This window comes from Halictus rubicundus, chromosome 6 (assembly GCF_050948215.1).
Source record: "Halictus rubicundus isolate RS-2024b chromosome 6, iyHalRubi1_principal, whole genome shotgun sequence".
Classification (NCBI taxonomy): Eukaryota; Metazoa; Arthropoda; class Insecta; order Hymenoptera; family Halictidae; genus Halictus; species Halictus rubicundus.
The window spans coordinates 6,192,751-6,219,762 of NC_135154.1; the positions used below are offsets into that span (position 1 = coordinate 6,192,751).

General features: G+C 41.2%; 1 protein-coding gene across 5 annotated transcripts in view; it reads left to right on the forward strand.

Annotated features, from left to right (window-relative positions):
• The window catches only part of LOC143355104 (rap1 GTPase-activating protein 1), a 203,107-nt gene that overhangs the window by 151,518 nt on the left and 24,577 nt on the right, over window positions 1-27,012 (forward strand). The gene's annotated exons all lie outside the window — the stretch shown is intronic.

Below are 27,012 nucleotides of genomic sequence, written 5' to 3' on the forward strand. Positions count from 1 at the left end.
TCGATGGTACTTAGCCTTCCGGTTCAACAGCCATGTGCTTTAGAGATGCTCGTCTCACGTTTCATTTTCGACTTCACGGCCTCCTTCAGACGCAGGCACACACGAGCTAAATACACACGAAAGTTGACAAGTAGCCTATGTGTTACGCGTCGATTTGGAGAAAACTGCGCCGGAGAGCAATGGTTGAAATCCTCGCTCACGTTGAACAAGTTATAAATTTTAATCCACGGTGCCGGTGCTTGCTACCGAAATCTCTTTAATAATAGCATAAATTCTTCTTTTAATAACCTAGGCTGTTGTTGCGATCTCAAATAAGCTAACGTTAAAAACAATTCTTCTTTATAAGCCGCCAAAGTACTCCGTTTCAAATCAGCTCAGGGTAAACGGAAATATGCGGAAGTAAAATATTAAATATAGCCAAAGATTGATTTTAGTGTTCCTGTCGTGTTTATGCACGGTGAGGCCTTTGCTATCACTTTGTTAGACTTGTTGCTTAAATTTTCTGAAAAAGTCTCTGACTTTTGCAACATAAAATTCTACGCCGTAGGTATGGGCTGTCGATCTCATGGTAGACGACGATTAGAATCTAATGTATCGCGGCCGTAATCGATTAACGAATACGCGGTGGCGAATGTTTAAATGTCACAGAGTAACGTCTAAAATGACTCGATAATTGCGCCGGTCTATTACCGTTGCCCCATAATAGCTGATAACCGAACCGGTAAATGGAATAATCGTTGAACCGTCACGCGCAGGAGCTTCGCGATTTGCCACATTCCGGAACAAGTCTAGCCGCGATCTTAATTTCCCGACAGTCGCGTGTATCCTTTACTTCCGCGTGTTTCCTTTTCGCGTGTTAAACGTTCCGCCATCTCGGTTGCCGACGGGAGGGAGGGAGAGCACCGTTGTTATGGTTTTTGCGCGCGAGCTCGACAATCCTTCGGCTGCGCGAAGAAACGAAAAGACGTAAGAGGAGAATGAAGACGAGTGCCACAAACGGCCAAGTCGAAACGGCGGCGAAACAAAAGAAAAAGGATCAAGATGGCGGTAGACGGGATGGAAAGGCGCAGTGCCAAGAAACGAGCGCGGTAACTGTAACCACAAAGATCGGCTTCGCGGTAATTTTCCTCTAACAACCCGTTACTCCATCGTTCTGCGCCGCGAGACGCTTTAAAAAGTCCCATTTTCCCATGACCGGCCCGAGAGAGTCCGTGGGTTACGTCTGCTGCGCTCAGTATGCTCGCTGGTGCTGTTGCACTGGTGCACACGCGTACCGAAAATATTCCTCTACACGCACATAATTACTCCAAAGGTGGCCGCCGCGAGTTAAACGCTTGATCTTCAACGAGAGCTGCCAGCACGTGCTCGGAGACAGGTACTTCGATTCTTACACGAAGACGCAGCCCAGCCCCATTGCCAGGAATTACAATTGTCCTCGAACCAATACGCGTTTAAAGGTCTTGGAACGACGGCTTATTAATGGCGTCCGCTCGGTGTCGATACTCCGTTGCGTTCGGCTTCTGTACCGCATATTTATACTGCAATTTTTACCGTATCGTTTTCAAAGGAAGAAGATGGAGAGCCTCTATCCACTTCGCATAACCTTGCCATTTTAAGTGTGGAAACACTATCGGCATACCAGTTGTATGTTTATACGGAAAGAATAATATGTAGATTCTCTGAATAAGGTATACATATCTTTGAATCTGATCTAGGTTCTCGATACCTTCCTCTGAGTCGCCACTAGAAATGATTACGCTATAATTCGAAACAATTCCTGTATCAGCTTAGCGTTGAATAAAGTGCTGAATGTCCAAGCGTGATGCGAGCAGATGCACTCGATTTCGTATGGACAAAATGGAGAAGACCGGATGAGGTGTCCAAACTATGGAGTCAAAAATCTGGATCATCAGTTTCCCATTTGCTCCGTCATGCGAAAATATCTTGGGGAGGGGGGGGGGGGGGCGAACACTGTCTTGCGAAAGTAGAGGCTTCGAGCTTCAAAACGAGTCCAAGCTTACGGTTTTACGGATGCAAAATCTTAAAATTATTCTAATTCAAATTCTATGGTTTAATCGGAAATGTAGTGTTTGAACACTTTTCGGGTGCACTGTGTGTTAGCGTGGTAAACGCGGAACGCACTCGGTTTGTAAGCTAATAATTCAGTAAATATATTCGCCGGCAGAAAATCGCAATTACACGGTCGTGATATTGGCTCGAGATATACCGGATTAAAGGGAACCGAGGTTGGTGGCAGGAATCCCACATAACCACAATATCCACATCTTTCCACTTTCCCCTATTTCCCTTCACATGGCCAGCGACTATCCGCGCGATCGCGTGGAAAGGTTCGTCCGTGAGAAATTCGCCTGACCGCACAGCAGCCGAAGTTGATAGGCTCTGGCCCTGTGGTACCAGATGTCGAGGCAAGCATCGAAATTGGTAACGGGGATACAGAGGGGGGGGGGGGAGAGAGAGAGAGAGGGGGGGGGAGAGAGAGAGAGAGAGAGAGAGAGAGAGAGAGAGAGAGAGAGAGAGAGAGAGAGAGAGAGAGAGAGAGAGAGAGAGAGAGAGAGTATCGGAGACCGTGACGTTTAAATTTCTGCTCCCGACCATAGTGGTATCGTCAATTAGAGGTCTTTCACACGAAGTCGCACGAAGCGAAACAACTCGCGAAGAACATTGATGGGAATAGCAATGTCCGTTCGGACGAGCTCGTGAAACTTTATACGTTCAGCGTTTTACTTTAAGCCTGAGTTCACCGTGTACTGTACCGTAAGCTCATCACCGAGCTGTGGGTGTTTACGCGTTTGCTATGCGGCGCGCGAATGCATCGCATTATGACAACCAGTCTGCCAAAGCGAACTGCGATTTTTATGTTGTTCTGGCTGGAATTTTGACCAAGAATTTCCTTCCACCTTGCAGTTTCTGTAATTTCCTCTCGGCGTGAATATCTGCGGTATTGGAAACGACACTACGCGTAACAATATGCAAATTAGGAGTCTACGATGTTACACGCTCGTCGTTCGTACAAGTGTTTTCCGTTCCGGCTATCGGCGATTGTCGTTATATAAAGTCGTTTGACATTTCAGCGAAAAACCGATTGACGAGGAGAGACCGGTGCGTTTTTAGCAGCGGATATGTTTGATGTTTAAATCCTTGACTATAATAAGTACTCGATGTTTAATACATAATAAGTCGTAACAAGGAATCCGTCACACCCTGAGCATAGTCGATTCTCTCGGCGTATGATTCACCGGTTCTGCCCACTTCGTATTGTCGTAGACACACGAGGTTCGATAATAATTTACGTAATGGGTTGTCTGCTAACGAACTCTGCACACTTTATTGTTGCCCCAAAGCCTACAGCCTTTGTTTCGACGCGTGTCAAAATACATTTTGAGAAGTTTGCAGAACGTTCAGATAAATATTGCGTAAACGAAAAAGTCAGATGTCGATAGTCCAGTATAAACATTTTTATAATCGAACTCGGCGATTATGTAATAACTAGACCTCCGGATTTTATGAAACAGCGAAAAGATTAGAAGACTGTCAATTAACAGTATTAATACATTATTTTCGCAACATTAAAATTATTAGTGAAAAATATGAATCTGTACTTGGCTCCCGTGTCTTGCAATTGATGCACAAATTTTTTATTTTCCGTAAAGACCCGGATTCTGGATTACTTTGAAATAATCGACGTGTTGCAAGTTTTATCAGATAATTTGTAAAGGGCGGACGCAATTTTCGCATTGTTTAAACGAACAATTCGATCCGTTCCCTGTCGATATCTCGGCGAGTGCGATTTATGGTTAGCATCAGTGCCGCGCGCGTTTGTTTATTCGCTTTTCTATAAAGTTTCTTTTTTTTTTCTACAGTCTGGTCTTTGTACAGCTGCATTTTGTATCGACGTTCTCTCATTCACTTTCAAATGGTTCCTTTCAGGAGGTTCCTCGGGATGCTTTCATCTCCGGTGAACCCGGAGCAGCCTTCAATGCTCAGCGAAAACAGTTGTGACTCACAAATGGGTATAACTGGATTCGTCCGTTGAAATTTCTTCATTTGCATGCGCATGGTAAAAGATTAGAGCTGCCCGCACATTCGCCGGAATGGAACGTTTGCGTAGCAGCCGCCAGGCACCGCGACGCGGCTGCAAAACAGGCTATTCATGCTATGTATATGATTGACCAACAGTCGATTAAATATTGTCGCAGCATATATGTACTGTACATGTATGTATGCACCGCAATAGTAGACTTCCTTCTGTAAAACCGCATGTGCATTCTCAGTTATACAGGTTGTCCCAAAAAATGTCGTATTTCCTTGAACCGGGGAATTCCTGAGGTCATTCGAAGAAACTTGTTCCTTTGAGAAAATGTTCTCCGCGGTTTTGTTCAAGAGTTATTAACAAAAGAAATGCGGACCAATCGGGGCGCGGCAACAACGGACGAATTTCGGCTCGGCCAATGTCGCACGTGTCCCGGAGTCCGTCCGCTTTTGTCGCGCCCTGATTGGTCCGTATTTCTTTTGTTAATAACTCTTGAACAAAGCTGCGGGGAGCATTTTCGCGAAGGAAAAAGTTGCTTCGAATGACCTCAGGAACCACCCGTTTTGAGGATTTTGGGACACCCTGTGTAAAAATGAGAAATTTTTCCTTTTATCCCGCGTGTACTGTTCACAAGAATATTGTTTGAAATGCGTTCACTAACAGCACGACAATTTTACTTGCGCGAGGTTCGTTATCATAAATGGCATTGAACATCAATTGATCGCTGCCGAAATTAACTAGATTACAACGTAAGGCGAGAACTTCATTATCCGGTAACCAACAATTGTCCTTAATAACGCCGATTACTGTTACGAACGAAATAAACGAAACCTGTGTGAAACACACGAAATTCGCGCGTCGAGAATATTTCGAGAATCGGAAATTCAGTGTGCCGATACTTTTTGGAGCCGCTGTATACTTACGGGCGACAGGTATGGGAAAAAAGAGTACATACACATATTTCGCAGCCGTAACAGCGGGTCGCGTACGAGTTGACTGCAGTTTCGTTTTAAAAGGCGGTTCGTAAAAGGGGCCGCACAGCTGTTCATATGGCTGGTGTGTTCTTCCCTCTCTGTCTCTCTTTCTCTCTCTCTCTCTCTCTCTCTCTCTCTCTCTCTCTCTCTCGTTCTCTCTTTTTTCCTATTTTGACATATAAGGCCCGACGTCGAAGTCGACGCCGGGACAGGGCCGCGTGCACGCGCACATTCATGCTCCAGAAGAGAGAATTTTAGTATACATACATACATACAAGTCGGCTGTCGTAACGACACGTTCCCTCGCTCGCCATATAGACAGCCAGGTGCAACACGCCGCGCAGCTGCCAGACCGTCTGCTTTCCGGCCGACGAAATGCCCGAGAAATCGATCCATCCTAGAACGGAATTGAGTTTTCGCTAGCGCGAGCATAGTTCTTCCGCCGATGGGAAAAATCGATACGTTCAACTCACCTTTAACCCGTTTCCACCGTCCATACCTGCTGCCCTGGTGTTCTCTCCTTCTCTCTGCTCTGTTTCTCCGTCGAAACGCGTTTGCGAATTCTCCGGTCCGCACACCGTTGTCCGCCGGCGAAACCCTCGCTGCGGAAAAAGATGAGGGACGTATCACGCTTATTTCTCTATGGAATACCATTTTCCTGAAAACTGCGGAACTTCCAAGAGAGGCGTCGGAAATATTTACAATTTTTAGATTACCCAAGTCGATTTCCAATTTCCACGCTTACGGCGACACTTTCCTTCGTTCCACAGTTCGCGATCCTTCCTCCTTTCCTTGACCTTCAGCGATGCATTAGACAGGGAAATTGTTTCAGTAGTCGGCCATCTTAAGCGTTCTTATTATTCATATACCATTTTCTGAATGTTTCATTTGGGGCCGTGGTGCTACACATTTGGGAGCGAAGAACGGAGCCGACCTTCCTTGACCTTCAGCAATGTATTAGACAGGGAAATTGTTCCAGTAGTCGGCCATCTTAAGCGTTGTTATTATTATATGCTATTTTCTGAATGTTTCATTTGGGGACGTGGAGCTACACATTAGAAGTGAAGAACGGAGCCGACCTTCCTTGACCTTCAGCAATGTACTAGATAGAGAAATTGTTCCAGTAGTCGGCCATCTTAAGCGTTGTTATTATTATATGCTATTTTCTGAATGTTTCATTTGGGGTCGTGGAGCTACACATTAGAAGTGAAGAACGGAGCCGACCTTCCTTGACCTTCAGCAATGTACTAGATAGAGAAATTGTTCCAGTAGTCGGCCATCTTAAGCGTTGTTATTATTATATGCTATTTTCTGAATGTTTCATTTGGGGTCGTGGAGCTACACATTAGAAGTGAAGAACGGAGCCGACCTTCCTTGACCTTCAGCAATGTATTAGAGAAATTGTTTCAGTATCCGGTCATCTTAAGCGTTGTTATTGTCTAAATGTTTAATTTGGAGGCATGGAGGTATACATTAGAAATGAAGAAGAGATATTTCTTATTTTTAAGCAATTTGCTTTCAAGAAAGCTGGCTGGTGGCTGAAATAAGGAATTTTAACCATCTAAAATATTGGATCGTATCGTTTTGGTTACTGATAAACCAGTGAGACTATCATCGCTGAGGTCTGATCTGTCTCGATGACTTATGTATTTGGGATTAGACGGGGCCATGATCAGCATGGCACACGAAGTAATGGTCGGTTTCTCACAAAAAGTAATTGGATTTGATCGTAGTGTAAACTGTCCTTGGTCGGCAGTGGAACGAAGATTCTTGAAAGGAAGACGGTGACGACGCTCGATGCATTTTCTGTAGCCATTTGTTCCCTCGATCCGTAGAAGGATGGATTATGTGTTTCGACTGTCAAGATTGAGATCACATATGTAGGTGCGTGTCCTGGAATCGATGACGAGCGTACAACGTTGTTGCTTGTATCTATGCCACATGTAAATCGTTGCACCTCGCCTTGTTCCAAGCCTGAGGCGTTCATCCTTGCGTCCATACTAATTCTTCAAATTTTTCGTATTTATACCTCATTGGATTGTACAACCTGACGTGTTAACAAAGATTAAACTCCGGATTTCATGCATTTATGAGAAAAGTGAGTAGGTGCGATATGAAACAATGGAACAATTTAAAATACTCCCTCTTTTCTTTTACTTTATAATGATTGATAAATCTGTATGAAAGGCATAAACGGACAACTATATCCGGTGGCATTTAGAGACATATCGCTAATGGGTACAATGTTCTCGAGTAATTTTTTCTTAGTACCCTCATACTTTCGCCCGTTCGTTACGTCACATGTCACATGCCACGTGCGTTACCGGTTGCAGAGTCAGTGTAGCGTATAGCAAGAAAATGGTTCAGAAATTCACGCTGGTACTTTATTTTCGTGTAGTAAATACCTCGGTTATAATAATATGTAGCTGCTCGCTGAGCGTTACGTAAACAACTTTGGTTATTAGCAATCGTAAACCGTAAATTATAGTTATAATTATTTTCAAATGTTTAGTACATATCTATGCTACTTAGTATGTTGAAATATGTTCAAGAGAAAATGAGCACATTTCACGCAAGTCAACTATACTAATTTTAACTTCAAGTTCATATTCTTCTAGTTTGTTTGCATTCATTATGAATTCGTCGTATGTACAGACAATGAAGTCATTAACCAGTTAAGAAATTTGTCCTGTGTGCATGAATTTTACATTAACATATGTGTAGAAAGAGCTATTATATTATCCATTAGGATTTTACAGTATTTGTGTATGCATGATTTCAAGGTGAAATCGTAATTACATACGTCATTCGAAGGCTACTTTAAATTATTAAGCAAGCGTCCATCGTTTCGTAGTTCTTGCGTCCTTTGCATTTACGTTCACTTTTTTGTCGACGAATGAAATTCCTATCATGCTAGGAAAAAATTCTTGTAGCAATTATTATTCCTGCAAAATATCGTGCGATTCATTTCCCCTATTTTATTCTATTTCTTAGTTTAATGAGTTTCAATTTTCTCGTTCTTGTTCTATTGATAAGAACAATAATAATAATACTGTTTACCATTTATTCTTATCCACGAATCGAACATTCCAGAGTAACGAGAATGCTGGGAATATTTCCGATACAGAATGGAATAGCTCTCGTGACAAGGAATTATTTTCACGACCCAATTGTTTCGCTCCTCAAGCCTTTTTAACCACGATGATATGATACGGTGCGCATACCGTCTTCGTGTAATTATCGATCTTATCGTTCAATTCAAATGAACGTCGAGAACTTCGCGAGAGGTTATCGTTGTTGGATGGAGCGATATTAGCCTAAAAACCTCATGTGCACACGTGCAATCTCGTATAGAACGTTTAAATACAGTCGGATAGAAGTAGCCTGATGTGTTTCAACGCTATGTTGTGTTTGCCGTAGCCGTTAATTTCACGTTTTCGACCTTAACCTCATTTTCGGGACGATTGTACATGTTTAACGCCTGAAACGTTGTTACGGTAAACGCGACAGAAATTTCCGTTTGACGACTAATACATTGGTATTAAAATTTTGGTATTATTTCGTGCATTTACAAAGTCTTTCGACAGAAGACATTTCATATACAGAGCGATCCAGTACAGTTTGTTCAAGGTCGCTTGCATTTTTCTTCTCTTTAACAAAAACATATATTTTGCCCTGCACTATTCGATGCAGCCCGTCGTTCTCTGTAAAATATTGTTAACCTATGCATGTCGAAAAACGATTAATTTAAGTAATTGCGATAGCGTTGCAAACAACCGTGTATGTTTACGCCAATTGAACTGGTAATAGTTCGATAATCTTACACGCTGTTTATTCGATAGTAAACTCATTGATCTCCGATAATTAATGAGTTCCGCAGCGTCAATTGAAGCAGCATATGTCTAATTAGCGTTCCTCTATCATTCGAATTCTCTCGCTCGAAAATAGCACTCCTACACGCCACTGAAGGCAAACGAATTGGAGCTAGCAACTATGCAGCGCGTGTGACCATAATGAAAATTCTACTGTTCTTCGTCTAGAATTATAGCATCCATTATGCGGCCTTCACTCCCAATTGGTACAATCATTTAGCATACTAAACTCGCGAGAGACTTACGATTAATTTACGAATATGCTTGTCTGGCTTCCTGGAGGGCCAGAAAGTTAAATCTGTCTCACCTGTGCATCTTATCATCCAGATATTCAAATGCTTTTGAAAACGGCAATGAAACAATTGAAAATTATTTAGCACGGACCGCGTTCAGTCAAAGGGTATTTCCGCGATTGTTTAATTTATTCAGATGTAAATGGCATTTAACGATGAAATTGGCCTCGCCGATATTATAATTTTAACCAGAACGGTTTACGACGAGAATTTGTTGATCCTGCGATGATGACCTTTGCGTTTGCTCGAACTTCCGGGTCGGTATCACCGAAGCTGCGCCCGTTGCATGGCTTCGGGCAGTCCACATCGTCCTAGGGAATACCCAAGGGTAAAATTGCTCGCAACCCAGAAGAGTCGAGTGTGTTTTCAAGCTCCTCAGCCGAATAAACCGATTAATAAGCGGACGCAGCAACTTATCCGATTGGTCACGCCTTCGGTTTGTGGTTTCCCGCTCGTTTCCCATCTAGATGTAACGCCTGAGGTACTCCATAAGCGACTGCAAGCTCTGAACCACGCTAAATGTTCGTTCCGAGCTTTGCATCGCGTTCTCCGTTCCCCGAGAATAATAAACGAGATTCTTCGAGCTTCGACCGGACACAACCCGAAGATTTCAGATTTGACACGTCTTTGACGTTAGACTGTTTTATATTTTATATTTAAGAGGTATCCGGTGAAAATATTTCTCAATTAACACTTTGACTGCCAAACTAGAAACCTCAAAAACTTCATAAAATCGAAGTGTTATTTAATGAAATAAAAATTGAAAAAATTAAATGTGTGATATTGAGTAGTCTTCCAAGTTTGTTGTGTTTTACAGATCCTAATCGGTACAATGAATATATTAACGTAAAAATTCATTTTAAAACCTGGACAAATAATTCCGTCACCCGCATATGGGTGACATGGCAGTGAACGTGTTAAGGAACAAATTATCCCCAAAAATTGTAGAGTTATTCATTTAACTGTTTGCCCTGCAACGTCCAGTAATTTTTAGCCATTCCTGTAATAATGTATACTCGAGGAAAGAAAGTTGAATAATTTCTCATGAATGCATCTTTGCGATGAGAGTAATTGTAAATTAGGAATGTTAGGGCTCGTGATTTCGACAGGTCCCGTGAACCTAGTGTAATATTTTATATTTAAGAGGTATCCGGTGAAAATATTTCTCAATTAAGGAGCAAATTATCCCCAAAAATTGTAGAGTTATTTAATCAATTGTTTGTCCTGTAACGTCCAGTAATTTTTAGTCATTCCTGTAATAATGTATACTCGAGGAAAGAAAGTTGAATAATTTCTCATGAATGCATCTTTGCGATCTGAGTAATTGTAAATTAGGAATGTTAGGGCTCGTGATTTCGACGGGTCCCGTGAACCTAGTGTAATATTTTATATTTAAGAGGTATCCGGTGAAAATATTTCTCAATTAAGGAACACATTATCCCCAAAAATTGTAGAGTTATTCAATCAATTGTTTACCCTGTAACGTCCAGTAATATTTGGCCATTCCTGTAATAATGTATACTCGAGGAAAGAAAGTTGAATAATTTCTCATGAATGCATCTTTGCGATGAGAGTAATTGTAAATTAGGAATGTTAGGGCTCGTGATTTCGACAGGTCCCGTGAACCTAGTGTAATATTTTATATTTAAGAGGTATCCGGTGAAAATATTTCTCAATTAAGGAGCAAATTATCCCCAAAAATTGTAGAGTTATTCAATCAATTGTTTGTCCTGTAACGTCCAGTAATTTTTAGTCATTCCTGTAATAATGTCTACTCGAGGAAAGAAAGTTGAATAATTTCTCATGAATGCATCTTTGCGATGAGAGTAATTGTAAATTAGGAATGTTAGGGCTCGTGATTTCGACGAGTCCCGTGAACCTAGTGTAAACTTGATGTAATATTCAGAGTGGCAGATGTGTAACCTCTAGCCGATTATGTTGTGCTGACTTTTTAAGTTGGTAGCATTCTGCGGTTGCGATAAGCGTCGATTGACGTCGTTAGCAGAAGTGACCGCGGCTCACGGCGACAATTTCATTCCTGGCACCACCTTCTGCTTTATGTATGTATATACGAATCTGTACATGGGCGCGTCCAACTATGCGCGCCCGTGCTGAATTATTCATCCCCGCGGGAGACAGCGTCCCTCTTGTTTCTTTCTCCTTCTTCGGCGCAACGGATAAGAGAGGGCTCCTTTTTTCCCCTCTGCTTTTCTTCTTTTCTCTTTTCTCTTTTCTCTTTTTTTTTTTTTTGGTCATACAACACAGACGAGGGACAGAGAACCCGACACTTTCGCCCGCGAGATATTCTGAAAATCCTCGAACCAAAATCGCTCTCCCGATTTACCATCTGCAGACTGCGGACCTGCGTGCAAAGTAAAAATCTTGTGCGGCAATTTTAAAAAACAAGTCCTTTTCTTCTTTAATAATTCTTCACTTCTTTTTTGTCACATAGTGAGAAATCTGCACGTGAATCAATTTGAGCGTAACAAATATTACTAAATTCCGGTCTCGGCAAATACTGACCGCTTTGTTTTCTGTACAATTTCTAAACAATTTTTATGGGACTCTATGCGTCGAGATTACGGCTAGTCTGAGCAGGGTGATTCACGTATTTCTTCGACACAATTCCTCGTTTCTTTCGGAAGTCTAACGAACGTTCCGTTAATTCGATGAATTTTCATGATAAAAAATTAACGTTCGAGCGAGTATCCAACTCGCAGACAATCGGCCTGCCATCGCTAGCCCCCCATAAAAATTTCTTCCAAGGAAGGAAAGTAAAGCGGTACACTATGTAATTGGATTTCTTCTTCCATGAAGTAGGTTGATTTATACTTTTTGCCTGTCTCGGCTCAGCCATGAAAAATCTTACAGAAGAAATTCTTGATTTTTCCGCTCGAATCTGCCGCACGCGAACCGCCGCGGGTAAATGTTTTAGGCACATGCATCGAATTTATTTTTATTTTTATTATCCTTGTTTTGACGGAAATATTCGGTCGTCTCGAACATTTTACTGAAAACTTCGCCTTGAGGATTTCGATCGACAAACGAACATGTTTATTTAAAGAAAGAAAATAATGAAACTGGGCCATCCGCGCACTCCTTTTGCATTGCAAATTTAAAATTCAACGAAGCAAAATTCCGTCCTGTTGTTATACAAATTCGAGCTTCATTTGTGTTCAATGGCTCTTATCGTATCTCCCCTATACTATTAAACATTATAACCTACTCGACGTTAATCGTAAAAGAGTATTAACCTACTTACGTCGACAAGTTAATAGTTTAGGAAATATTTCAATTTAAATAATTGCATGACACCACTACTGCTTATCAGTACACGGTACAGTTTGAAAAGCGACAGAAACGTGTGATTACTAATTGCTCCAGAGGTTACAAGATTAATTGCGGACCGATGATGCTACTCCACAGCTACACTGGAATCAATTATCGCGCATGATCGGTCTGTTCTCGGTCATCGATATAATTAACGCGGATGTAACAGGGATTATCTAATTTTTTCTCCTCTCCTAGCAATCGTATTCCCCATTGTTAAAATCCCGAGGGTGAGAAAGCTCCTGGGAGTTTCGAATGCAACATAACAGCTCCGTTACCCTCCACATTACATCACTGCTTACGAGTTTTTAACGCGTGCGTCAACTATACGATAACCTCAATGGCCGATGTTTTTCTCTCAACTGAAAACGCACTTCTTCCCCGAACCCTTTCCGTTCGGAAGCTCCTTCAAAGCGCCATTTTTGTCGAAATGCTAAAATACTACGAATCGAGTATGCATTGCTTGGCGGTGGAGTTCAATTTGCACCGTACGGTTTATTTACCGTAGCTGTTCATTCTCGTCTTGTGAAAAGTAATCGTTCTTCAAGTTTTATTGTGTTCTTTTGACCTTAGTGATTGCATTTCTAAATTTTGGTAAGTAACTATACAAGATGAATGTTTCTGAGTGTTCATGCAACATTTTGCGCAGTCGAATCGATTCCGCTCACCCCTAACACTCGCATACCTAAGGTATAGTCTAGACCGAGTACAGGGTATTACAGTCGTCTGGATAGAAGTTGCCAGCCCTGTGCGTCTGTTGTATTCAAAAGCTACATTGTTTAACGACACACCACGTACCAAAAAATCATACTCTGAAATTTAATTTAAAACATTCATAAATTTCATTTCAAACATATTCGATAAAGTCAGGTGGTAATTTTTATCGACTGTATAGACTATTTTAAGATTATATAGCTTCACTTTGAAAATGTTAAATGATTATAAAATTGACCTGAACTCTGTACGAAGGTTGAAACGAACCATAGAAGACCCTAACGCCTATGGACTCCACGGTAGCCATGCATAAACAAAAATGAGTAAGTGTAGTTTAAAACAGTAAACGCATTAGAAAATTTTAAAAATACTGTCATATTATTTTCAACCTATTAAACAGGTTAAGAAAGAGAGTAAACTCTTTCAATCGTTTGTGATTCAGATGGAAAATTTTTATTTTCCATAAAGATCCGCTATCTAATGATGCATATACCTGACGAATAAAGTATTCTTACTCGGTCGCGTGACTTCTTGCGAATGTGCATTGTGGTTGCGGTCGCGGTCGATTAAACTGTACATGCGAGAGTCGCCACATGATTCTTTAACCATTTATCGTCGGGTCACAAACATCTGCATCTGCATCTTGTCTGTCCTGCATCTCGGCCAATATTCCCCGACATGCACTTGACCTCTAAGGCCAATCTGTAACAGTGTAAAATGTTGCAACACGTCTCATAATTGATGGCACGTACTTCAAATTAGAATAATTTCTTTATAAATGGACCAGAAGTCTTCGGTTGTTGTTTGCCAAGCCAGATAGATTAGTTCATTAAACGGTACGTAACGAAAATTTTGGAGAAATTGCGTTTGATGTGTTAACATTGATCGTTTATCGTGCTTAGTCTAATGATAAACGGGTATTGGCTTTCGTGTTCTTACCTGTGTTTGTCATTCCATACAGCGATTCCCATGGAGAATGACCGATGTATGTGTGCAGCATAAGATTTGCCCCATAAGCGCGACTTTACATATGTAATCCGTACGCAGAGTTTACTCGCGGAGCATCGCGTGAATGTTTGCCGATGCATTTATGCAACCATTGTACAACGTTATTTGCACACGTGCACAAATCCGACGTCCGAAGACGATTTTTACGTTTTACTAGAGATTTCGAAGAGTGTCCGATTAAAGTTTCTAGAAGCAATTTCAATTTCCTCGGTTTCGTTACGAAGATGGATTATCCTTCAAACTTTCCTAATTGGCTCCAGATGCATGAAAACTGTCGATAACTGCGAATCGATCCAGTAAATATATGAACAGTTGTTACTCTGCTTTCGACCATATGTATACATACACATCTATATATAACACCTATGAAATCTGAATAATCCAACTTGTCCTTCTTGAATGGAAATCATCTTTTTACAAGAATTTCATCTGTTTCATACGTGTGCTGTCGAAATAATCCCAAACGTGGGATTACCAGGTACGGCTCAGCGAGGCGTTATAATCTACAGGATAATGGCACAGATTTATTCAAGTGTAAATTTTCCGCGGCGGGCTAAGACTTTTTCGCGGCACTGTACTCGCGAACAATGCGCTCTTTCCTTACAGGAAATTCTATTGACAAAACTGCGTATAGAAATGGTTTTTCCATCGGAGGGGTTACAGAGACCGGTTGTCGCAGTTCGCTTTTCACCTTTTCATCTAAATTCCAGACATTTGGGAAACAGCGTCGCGCGATGCGCTTCGGGTGAGCGCCTGTTTAAAGGTATGCAAATACAAGGTATACGGATAGGCAATTAAATGCACGGCTTGCGGACCAGCGGATTTGTGAAACGCGTCTATGCTCGCGCGCGTGTGTATGGTCGCGTAGACGAACCGCAATATACATAGAGATGGTCGAAGAAGACGGAAAGAAAGAGAAGAGGAGTCGGAGGAGAAACGATGAATCTGTGCTCACGCAGTTTGCTTAGGGTCGAGGGATAATGCAGCAAACTCCCTGGCTTGTCAGGGGTTAAAAAGGCCCCTCTTTTCGCCGATTTTCTCTCTCGCCCTTACCGTTTTCGTTATTAATACCGGAGTTGCGTTCAGTGTCTATCCCCCTCCACCTTTGCACCCTTTTTCCCATCTCTCTCTCTCTCTCTCTCTCTCTCTCTCTCTCTATCTATCTCTCGTCTGCTCCCTTGTTTGCCCTGGCCTTACCTCGGTTAGTTAAACTCCCCTGGAAACTCGTTCCACCTACCGATTGGTCGATGCGGAGTGCGGACGTTAAAAGAAATAGGCGTAATTTTGGTTATCCTAATGACTGTTTTCTCATTAGAGCCAGTGCCCGTAGTTCGTTACCACTTAGAGAGACGCCAGTCGTCGTTCTCAGGCCATTCTATACGCCGCAGTTCTTACACCCACGGATTAGAAAGTCTTGCCGGTGGGAATGGATGAATCTATTTGAATATCATTTCAGATGTTCCACCGCGTTCCTCTCGGAGTTTCTGCACGGAAACTCCATTTAATCCATTTCGTTCGTTCAATCCTCGGACTATTATTGTTTACATTCTAGACTTTCGAACAAGATTCTTTCCACCAATCTCGTTTGATCTAGTTCGCGTCTGCAATTGGAATCGTTTATTGGACTAGAGATTCAACTTTTAGACATGAGGATTTTCAAGTGTTTGGTTGATGCATAGGAAATGTCCGATTCGTTACAGTAACTTTAAACAAACACTCCAATCGCATCAGTATTCTGTCAACAAGTGGCGAGTTTTTCGATTACAGTACGATAAAAGTTGAATTTTTCTCAGTGTTCGGCCGGCTAAATTTTTGCAGGAGTTATTTGTTAGATTGTTTTCCACATTTAAAATTTGTGTTGGACGAAGACGAAGTTTTTGGATAAAACCGCAGAGGCGGTTCTGTTCTCCAAACAAGACATCCGCTGAACTTAAACAGTTATTAACTTCGCTCTCCATTTCTCCTGTGTCACGACGTAATTTCCAATTACGATTTGATGCGTCACACTTCCTGCTTAACCGGTTCTGGCGTCTAATCCGCAATTAACAAGGATGTAACTAATGAAATCAATGTGATAATATCTCATTGTTGTAAACTTCTGGAGCCCGAAAATGATACATACAACCGTAACCACGGCTGCTCCGTAACTCGCGTTAACTATCCCAGAAATGATTCCGCGCAACTTCCGTGTGTTAACAGGAAGCACCGCATAACATATGATTATTGCTTAATGCATATCAAAGCAGTTGCAACTCCGAATGGCATCAATAAAACGGACTCCACGGAGTCCATCAGTTTTGCATATCACGCTTCCCTTTCGCAAGATTTCGCGATGAATCATGGGAAAGTGACTCCCGCGAAGGTAGGACTTCGTCGGATGATTAACGAGTCCCGTGTATTTGATGTGTTCCCTAGCTGGTAAGATAATGATCAAGGAGTCGATTTTACGTGACAATGAAATTGTAAACTAAAATTCGCAGATTTGTCTAAATAATTTGTTCATGAGTATAATATTTTACTTTCCGAATTTAGTCAAAATTGGGAAAATTTTAGGAAAATTAGGATGCACAAGGATCTGTAATATGACCAAAAGCTTAGTTTCTCGCAGCGTCGCCAGATCAAGACTTGTGTCCCCACCTTAACTTCCCCTTCTACCGAGGCCTGGTCACGTGACGCGTTTCCCCTCGATTCGTGCTCCCTCCCCTCATCTGGCGACACTGGTTTCAGGATTAAGGGGGCCGGCAGGGTTTGAAATCCATATACGTATGCATGGGTCAAAACCTTTTCAAACTATCGCTTCAATATTGCAATGAGCAGTTTATAAGTGGTCAATTGTGTTTCCTAAAAGTCCAATCTATGTCTGTGTAGAGCCCAAATTGCGAATTTCTACCTCATCGTGGAGTAATTTGTAATATTCGGCAGAAAATTCGAATTCTGAAGCAAGTATGACGTCACAAGATGGCTGCCGCTGAGAGATTCCCTTAATTTCGCGAGATTTAGTGTTCGTATCGAAAAAAGGGCTCTATACAGACATAGCAAAGACATGTACAAACACGGTGGTATGCATTTTTAATTGATTACTTACTTATTTAAGACGTAAAATGTCTAGAAAAAAAGGCATAGCGTAACATATCGTGACAGTCAAGGCCAAATGCCTGCCGGCCCCCTTAAGTTGACCCTGCGTGCCTAACAAAAAGTCCCCTGGCAGGAATTCGGCTGTAAGATTGGGTCATACGCATTATCGGTTCTGGCCGAATTATTGGTTAAAGTTTGTGACGTGAAAGTCTAAATATTTGGTGCGGGAACCCCTCTCTTGGCCCTGTGGCGTCTCGAGGGACTTCTTGCAAGGCAGTATTTTATTATGTATTCTGAATTACCCGACAGAGTGATTCATAAACAGGAGAAAAATATAGCAGTCGCCAGCGATATCTGCCAGGGTGCGGTTTCATACGAGGAAATATTATCCTGAGTTTTCTAGCCGTTACAGGGGGCATCCTATACAACAGCGTGGCATCTCAAGTACGTTTGTTTGGTTGGAGTTTAGCGGTGGGGAGGGGGGGGGGGTACATTTCCGCGATCGGGTTTTATCAAAGTGTTATGCCTCCCTCAATAAATTCGATATCGGTATTGCAGGCAATGTATGAGTCAGACACGAAATTGGCCTCTTATCGAGACTACCCGCGGCTCAATCGATTCACGCAGCCCTTGCTGCTAGTCTCTTCTCTTCTCTCGTTCCTCCAGCACTTCAGCATCTAAGAACCGCATCGAAGGGTTGGCCGGGCCCTCCCTATTACTGGTGTTCGTCTAGCAAACTTTCCTTTTTTCTTCTCCCCTCAGGGTCGTTTGCATTCTCCCCTAAAATTCCGGGAAAAGAGATATGACTAAGATATAGTCAACGATGTCCTCCCTCCCTCCTTCCTGTGTCTTTGCCCTGGCATTAATGACGCGTTCGCTCCTGCCTCCCGTCCTAGAAATTTCCTAAGAAAAAAAGAAAAGAGGATGTTGCCGAGGTATTTTTAATCTCTGGCCTGATACAACGTCGTCGTACGTTTTATCATAATACGCGACTTGCTCCGGAAAGATAATAAGCGAATTTTATGAGTGCGCATAACTTTTAGCGTACTCGTGATTACCATTCTTTACAAAGTTTTTCTCTCGCGTACAACGAACCGCGGAACCTCGGAGTTTCGGGAAATATTTCGAAATCAATGGAGCCGGTTGTACACGCCGAATAGCATATTCAACGCCAGAACTGTGTAACAAACTGAATTACATTTGGTAATTGCCGACGAAATAAAGTTCGTAATGTAATTGTGAAACACGTAAAATGCAGAACGGAATACAAAATTGATATTCCATTTCAATTTCCCGCTATCGTATAAGCAAAATAATAACATTTCTCCCTCTTCTCCGTATTTCTGATGTCGTGTCGCGCTTTGCTATTGCAGCGTGTTACGTTTACACAGTTTCGCATTGAAACGGAAACGTAGACGCGTATTTTTGTACGATATTTTCATCGAAACGTGGCAAGGCATTCGGTAAGGTATTTCACTCATTTTATATACAGTGACTCCCACTAATATTCGGACGCTTTTAAAAATCATGTATTTTTGTTAATATTGGGCCATACGACTTGGATTTTTTTTTTAAGAAGTTAGTAATTAAATTTTACAAAAATTGCAGTTGGTCGAGATTGCGGAGAAAATACTAAAAGTTGTATTTTGCAACTCTTTTATGCGGTCTTACATTGAAAATTTAGAAAGTGCGATTTGCAGATCTGTATGAATTATACATATTCTGAGAATTTCATGAAAACCGGTCAACGTTAATCTTTATCACATTATCACATAAGGGCGAAATTCCCTGACTTTCATCGTTAAACGTTTGTAGCTCATTCCAACGTCGACCGATTTAGATGAAATATTCAGAATATGTATAATTGATACAGATATACAAAACGTACTTTTTAAATTTTTAATACAAGTCCGTACAAAAAAGTTGCAAGATACAACTTTTAGTACATTCTTTTTAATTTCGACGAAATGCAATTTTAATCAAACATTTTTCACGTCATGTAGCGATCCAATTGTTCCAGCTTCTCAAACAAATTCAAGTAGTATAGTCCAATATTGACAAAGTTGTGCGATTTTTAAGTGCGTCCGAATATTAGTGGGAGTCACTGTACAATAAAATTCGTCACTGCTGAATTCGAAATTGCTGTAAAGATGGAAACCAGGGCCCGCTCTAGCGGTTACGACGCCCCGGGCAAAAAAACAAATTGCCGCCCCTTTTTAAGCACTAAGCACCGCGCTGAACAAAATGACCTTTTTTTTAGCAAAATTGTCTGGCAAGGGTAGTCTGAAATTTTCTATTAATTGAATATTTAAAACATCATTATTTTTCTCACACTTACAGCCAAAGCCAAAATGGCGCCCCGGGCAAACGCCCGGGTTGTCCCCCGCCCTAGAGCGGGCCCTGTGGAAACGAAGCAGTTGAATGTTTGTAAAAAACAAAAGAGAGAAAGAAGAAAGTATTCGATAAGAACGAGATGGTTTTCGGAGCTTCAGCGTTGCACGGGAGAATCTCGAGTCGTCGAAACTATCGAGAGTAAATTGGATCAGGAAGTTTAAAACGAATAGCGGGACCTTCTAGGAAGACTAGGTTCCGAGTCAACAATATATCTTGGAAGAGTTGCAGGGAACTTTCACCTAAACGCAAATGCTTGCGCGTTTGCTCCCGATACCGGGTCCTGGTCTGCCATCATCCGGTCCGCAAGTTTGCACAGTTTCCCCTCGCGGAGTTGTCGACCGTTCTCGTATTCCTCCTTGTCGATGCAATCGAGGCTTTTCTACGGTTGCTACTCGATGAGTCACGTCGCACACCATACGGTTATGTCTCTCGGCGAAGTCTTATTACCCCCGTCCTTCTCTTCTTTCAGTCTCGATTTCCCCGGGCTGTTCGCCACTATTCTCCACGGTTCACACATCCATTCCTCTCCGCGATCCCCGTTTCCGTCCACATTTCCTTCAATTTCCTAGCGGTCCGCCCGCCATTACGCCTATCGGTATATACATCTCTGTCCGCCAGTTTCGTTCTCGGGTAACCGATCAAATGAACGAGGTCCCCCGAAGCAGATTTTTTATTATTCTTTCGGTCCGGCGGCCGATTTTTCGAATGCGTTTTATAGGCTCGACGCGATATTTCTGTCGGTATTTATCATTCAAACGGAAACGACAGACGCGTCTCGCCCATCAGAGTTCAGGGTGGCATACGTTCCGTAAGACGCGCATTCACCGTACTATGTTCCATGCATGTAAACAAGGAAATAGTACAATTGCCGATCGCCGCGTTGTTTACGGCGCAGCGCGCGCCGCCTGCAAATTGCGATGCCGATTGAATTCTGAAATTTCGAATCTCGATGCGCTATACCTACAGTCAGTCCCATAAGTATTCGTACGCTCCTAAAAATCGCAGAACTTTGTCAATATTGGACTATACTACTTGATTTTTTTTTTTTTTTTTTTTTAGAAGTTAGAACAATTGGATCACTACATAACGTGAGAAAAATGTTTGATTAAAATTGCAATTGGTCGAAATTACAGAGAAAGTACTAAAAGTTGTATTTTGCAACTTTTTTATGCGGGCTTATATTAAAAATTTTAAAAGTACGTTTTGTACATCTGTATCAATTATATGCATTCTGAATATTTCATCTAAATCGGTCAACATTGCACCGAGCTACAAACATTTAACGATGAAAAGTTAAGGGCAAAAGTCGCAGAATTTTGGCCTTCTCAGGAAATTTCGCCCTTATGTGATCATTTTAGAACATCTGCAGCTCATTGCAACGTTCACTGATTTTGATGAAATTCTCAGAACATGTATAATTCAAACAGATCTACAAATCGTACTTTCTAAATTTTCAATGCAAGTCCACATAGAAAGGTTGCAAAATACAACTTTTAGTATTTTCTCTGCACTTTCGACCAATTGCAATTTTTGTAAAAAATTTCTTTCACTTTATGTACTGATCCAATTGTCCTAACTTCTAAAAAAAAATTCAAATAGTATAGTCCAATATTGACAAAAGTTATGCGATTTTTAAGAGCGTACAAATACTTATGGGACTGACTGCATACATTTTCACAGAGTCACGCATATTCGAGCACTTTTACCGAAGGACGATAACTTTCTCAATACATTATTTACTTGTAATTATTATTTATTTATCAAAATATTGGTTTCACATACAATGCTGGTTAACATAAATTCAGTGTTACGCCCTTATGCCGATAATTTGTATCTTATCGTTTTGTCGACTAATCTATGAGATAAGAGAAAAATATAGACAAAGGATTATGTGAAAGATTAAGTGACGAGCTTTAGTATTGTATAATCGTTTTGATTTTTTCGTCAGTTTTAGGGTTTAAACATTTCATGTTCGTATCCGTTATCGAATGTTCGAATAGTAATCGTCGCTCATTTCCGCAAGAATATAATCTCTTATCTGCACATAAATCTCTGTGCTCATCTCTGGCCCCTATCGGGGGTGTTCCGACGTATTTTTTTACATTGGTCATATTTTAGTTTTATCTGAGCCTATCAGTTTATTACATCTCCAGTTTACTGACGCGAGCCTTGTTTCTCCCGAAGTTTATCAGGATCATTTTTTAATTTTTTTTTTTTTGGTTGATTTCTTCTCGACAATCTGCGAAATCATAAACTCTTCTCCCCCAGCGCTTTCACCAGTGGCGAAGAGAAAAGTTCTATCTTTTTTTATACGGGATTTCGCAACCACTTCTTCGTCGTTGGGTTCATTTTTTCTGTTATTCAAATTCTACGGTCTAGCAAAGCAGAGGTTTTACCAAAAATTGATTTTAATCTGAAGAAGAGTGGTTTTAATGGAAGGAAGAAAACAAATTATGTAACCAATTATGAGACCTTCGGTGCTTTTCTTATCGTAAACAGTTCCGTCGTGCAACTGCGTGGCCTTTGAACGACGTTGCAAATGACACACAGAAGTATAGCGTTTGAACCAACTGTTTCGGATGCACACGCGTCAAAGGAAAGTGAAACACACCTCAAACTAAACTAAGCCCCGAGAGATTCATAGACTTAGGAGGCACTTCTCGCAATTGAAAAAAAAAAAATAAAAGCTTATCCCCATGCATTCTTAAAAAGGGAAAGGAGATCCTATTTCACAAAGGCCAGCTCTTAAGAATCTTGAGGACCCCGGGTCGACGAAATGTCAGTGCTCGTGCGACAATGGGTACATGCGCCACTGCGCTGGAAATTAGCTGGAAAAAATGCTTGCCCGTCGGAAATCCTTTTTAAAGTGAAACAGGTGAAACGTTTATGTCTGGGCATTCTTTTTCCCGAAAGAATTCGGAAGCAAAAAGATGATACTAGACTAACATCTGAACTGAGACTGTAAGTTCATTTAATGATGAATTGTCTGGTTTTCATTGATTCCACGGGGTATCCCGTGTACACCATATCTCATCTAATTCCCTCGAGTGCCTATTGTTTTACAGGGAATGACGACTCGCGTCGAACAGTGTATTCAAAAGTATACGACTCAATTTGAAAAAAGTTATCTCTCATTAGGTACTTTTTCCCAAGCGTTCACAATCGAAAGGACTCGCAGTTGAAAGGCTGATAAATAACCGTATACATTCTAAGTTCTAGCGTATTCAGTTATTATGTGTTTCTAAGTTTTAATCTCAACTTTCCACTTGCAGTTAGTTTTCATTTGTATCACCGCTTCACACGTATTATGTACCGTCGTGTTTTTTGAGGAAAACAACGGTTCGCAGAAATCCGGTTGCATCATTGTTTACAAGCAAAAGTTCCCGAAAATCTGGTTTATGTATACCGCGTACGATTTAGTTCGAAAGCTTGCGCAACCGTCTTTGTTGTACACACATACAGCAAACGTTTAGAGTTCAATAAAAGCAGCAGAGAAGCGCAAGTAACGCATATCGGTTTAGTATACGTCGAGAAAGTGCGTTGGGAAGCATTATTCGCAGAAAAACCGCTGCTTCAGACAATCGGATGGTGGCATTATACAAGGTGTCCCGAAAATGTACTTCTCCGAAGTGATTCCTGAGATGATTCGAAGTAACTTTTTCCTTTGCGAAAATGTCCCCCGCGGCTTTGTTGCGGAGATATTCGTGATAAACGCGAACCAATCGGAGCGCGGCTACAGAGGACGGTTCCACTGAACGTGGCGTCGGCATTGGTCGAGCCGAAATCCGTCCGCTGTAGCCGCGCTCCGATTGGCCCGTGTTTTTCGTTAATAACTCCTCAACAAAGCCGCGGAGAAGATTTTCGCAAAGGAACAAAGTTACTTTGAATCACCTCAGGAACCGCCCCTCTGAAGAACGTACCATTTTTGTCCCATTTTCGGGGTAGTAGTTGCGTCTTTATGACCCGTTGGAACGGTGAGCGCTTCACGGTGCCATCCTCGGCTCTCTGCAGGAAAGCGTTGTATATTTTCTCGTGAGGTTTTACCCGCACTTTCCTTATGGAAGGTGTACACGTCTGCTCATTGGCGAAGAATAGCCATTGCCTTCAGAGACATGGGGCCTTCTTCAGGATTGAATAGTTAAACACTTTAAAGCGCTCGCTCGCACGGCCTGAATACTTGATCCTCGGCTGTTCAGGCCATCTCACCTTTTCCTAACCAATTTATTGGTTAATAGTTTAGCTATTTAGTTGACGAAGAATATAGACGATGTACTGTTCCACGTGAATATCCTAACGCAGAATAAGTAAACTTTTCTTCGCCTTTGGCTCGCTGTGCTGTAGCGTTTTAAGTCTTTTCTGTCTGAAATATTTTTTCAATTTCCTCCCAAGCAAAAAGCAGAATTAAGAACAATAATGACGGGCGTAATTGTATCAAAATTATACAATAGCCTTCGGATAGGTAGCATCTGCTCTTCTTGAAACGTTGGAACCGTTCCAGCGTCATTCTCACAGGCTCTCGGAACTGCTCGAACGAAAACAGCTTTTTGGCTACTTGGGTCGACGACAGCTGAACTCCATAACGCAAAATGAAAATTTTGTACGCTTCATTTCTTATTTATTGCGACGTCACGTGCACGTTTACATTTTAAATACTCAAATTAAATTTGGATCCTCGATTCAGCTCTTTCGCAGACGATACTTTAGTTGTAACTATGAAAAGAATCTACATAAAAATCTAAACATTTTAATCGTCGTCCATATTTTCCTAGAATTAGCATTTCTGTTAGGCTCGTCTATTATCCTACGTAGCAGAGCCTGACTTACAATTAGAGACAATAAGATCTGAAAGTTTGATTCGCGTAAATGTGTAATACAATAGTAATTCTTGGAGGCTCGAGTACCCACTTGTGGGAGCGTCTTATTATTTTACTAGTCCCTTTGTGGTTCTTCGTAGGAGGCACCACCGGCAAAAGCGTCATTATCATGTAATCCGCCGGGCTCCGGCTGATTGATTATTATTTCCTTTTTGTTTTAATAATCGGAGCTGTTTCGGCTCTAATTGTATTCAATTCGATTACTGAGAAAAATCTCGGACCGTGCGAATCATTAACCATAGAATATCTTCACGGTCCCGTTTATGAAGGGGCTAATTAACTCTCGCGCGTGTAGTCGTGGTCATCGGCAGTACACGCTCCAACGTTTTACTTGGCAGTAAGTCGGTTAATTACGTGTTCATTATCTGAACAGGAGGAGGAACAGGAACGGGAGTTATCGCATTGAAAATCCGCTCGGCTCGGCTCGGCTCGGCTCACCGCGGCGCGCACACGTCGCAATTTTTTTAGCGCCACAACAATCACCGCCAGCGAACCATTTATTCGACGATATTAATAGAACCATGACGATCCTGGTATTTCTGTAAAAAGACCGACCATCGTTATCTGTCCTACCGCGATTATTTTTGATTCTGCGAGAGCATGTCGTTCAACGATACGGCTCCATCGTAAAATTAAATAGTTATTCGTTACTGGTTCGTTAAAATCGCTCCTAAGTATCTATTATCCTTATAATACTATACCACAATTTCACGTATAATTTGCGCAATTTCTGTCGACGTACAAAATACAGTGTCCCAGAAAATGTTATGAGTGACCCCTTTTTTTGAAGGGGGTGGTTTCTGAGGTCATTGTTAAGGAGTTATTAGTGATTTCACTGAACCTGGCGTTGGCATTGGCCGAGTCGGAATCCGTCCGCTGTAGCCGCGCTCTGATTGGCCGATTTTCGTCTGTTATACGCGAAGAGAGCTCTTTTCTCTGTCCCACGGCGCAGTTTCCACGGGAAAAGTAAAGAAAGTTTCACCGTGATACCTACAGTCAGTCCCATAAGTATTTGTACGCTCTTAAAAATCGCATAACTTTGTCAATATTGGACTATACTACTTGAATTTTTTTTTGCTTCATTACATAAAGTGAAAAAATTTTTTACAAAAATTGCAATTGGTCGAAAGTGCAGAGGAAATACTAAAAGTTGTATTTTGCAACCTTTTTATGCGGACTTACATTGAAAATTTAGAAAGTACGATTTGTAGATCTGTATCAATTATACATGTTCTGAGAATTTGAAAATGATCACATAAGGGCGAAATTCCCTGAGAAGGCCAAAATTCTGCGACTTTTGCCCTTAAGTTTTTATCGTTAAATGTTTGTAGCTCAGTGCAATGTTGACCGATTTAGACGAAATGTTCAGAATACGTATAATTGATGCAGATGAACAAAACGTACTTTTTAAATTTTTAATATAAGCTCCCATAAAAAAAGTTGCAAAATACAACTTTTAGTACTTTCTCTGTAATTTCGACCAATTGCAATTTTAATCAAACATTTTTCTCGCGTTATGTAGTGATCCAATTGTTCTAACTTCTCAAACAAATTCAAGTAGTATAGTCCAATATTGACAAAGTTGTGCGATTTTTAAGAGCGTACGAATGGCCTTATTGGTCTGACTGCATATTATTTCATTTCGCGACGTCCTTTATATGCGTTCGAGTTCAATTGTATAAAGTTCAACGTAACGCACCGGTAAACCGTCCAATTGGTTGTGAAATATTCTGCTGATTAGTAGCGTCACTTCGTACAGTCGCGGATGCACGTGGAACACTTGCTTCCGAACATTAATTAAATCTGCATGTGAAATTTTGTACCTGTATCGACAATTTCGGACAGTTTCATACGTTTCGTCGAAGATGGACAGACATTTCCGAGTATCACACCTGGCTCGCAGCCAATTAAAATTTTGTTGAACTAACAACGATTGTTCCGTGAAATGTGCACAGCGCAGTTTTAACTTGCAATTTTGTTTGTTAATAAACTACATTTATCGTAGAATGCAACGCACGTTACATCTCGAAACCCATCAAATGGAAGCATAATTGGAAACTATGGAGTTTCACGAACGAAACATTTTGCGCGCTCAGACGAAATGAGTATTCAGGTGATACACGGTTAGTGCCGTTTCATATAATTTATCATCATTTTCTATGCACATTGTCACTGTGACAAAAAGAAATTGTTGTCTTTATTTTTTCAAGGTTTTTTCAAGTTCACTTGGTGTTTTCTAAACGGAATGCCATATTTTTGTTTTGATATTGTGAAAGTACGGGAAAAAACATGTTCGACATACGTCTTTGAAACGACCTTAAGGTAATCCAAGGTTGCAAAAATGAGCAACGTTATACATACTATTTGTACAATAACATGTGCATATAAGCAAAATCAAATTTTACCAACCTGCTTCACTTCATTTGA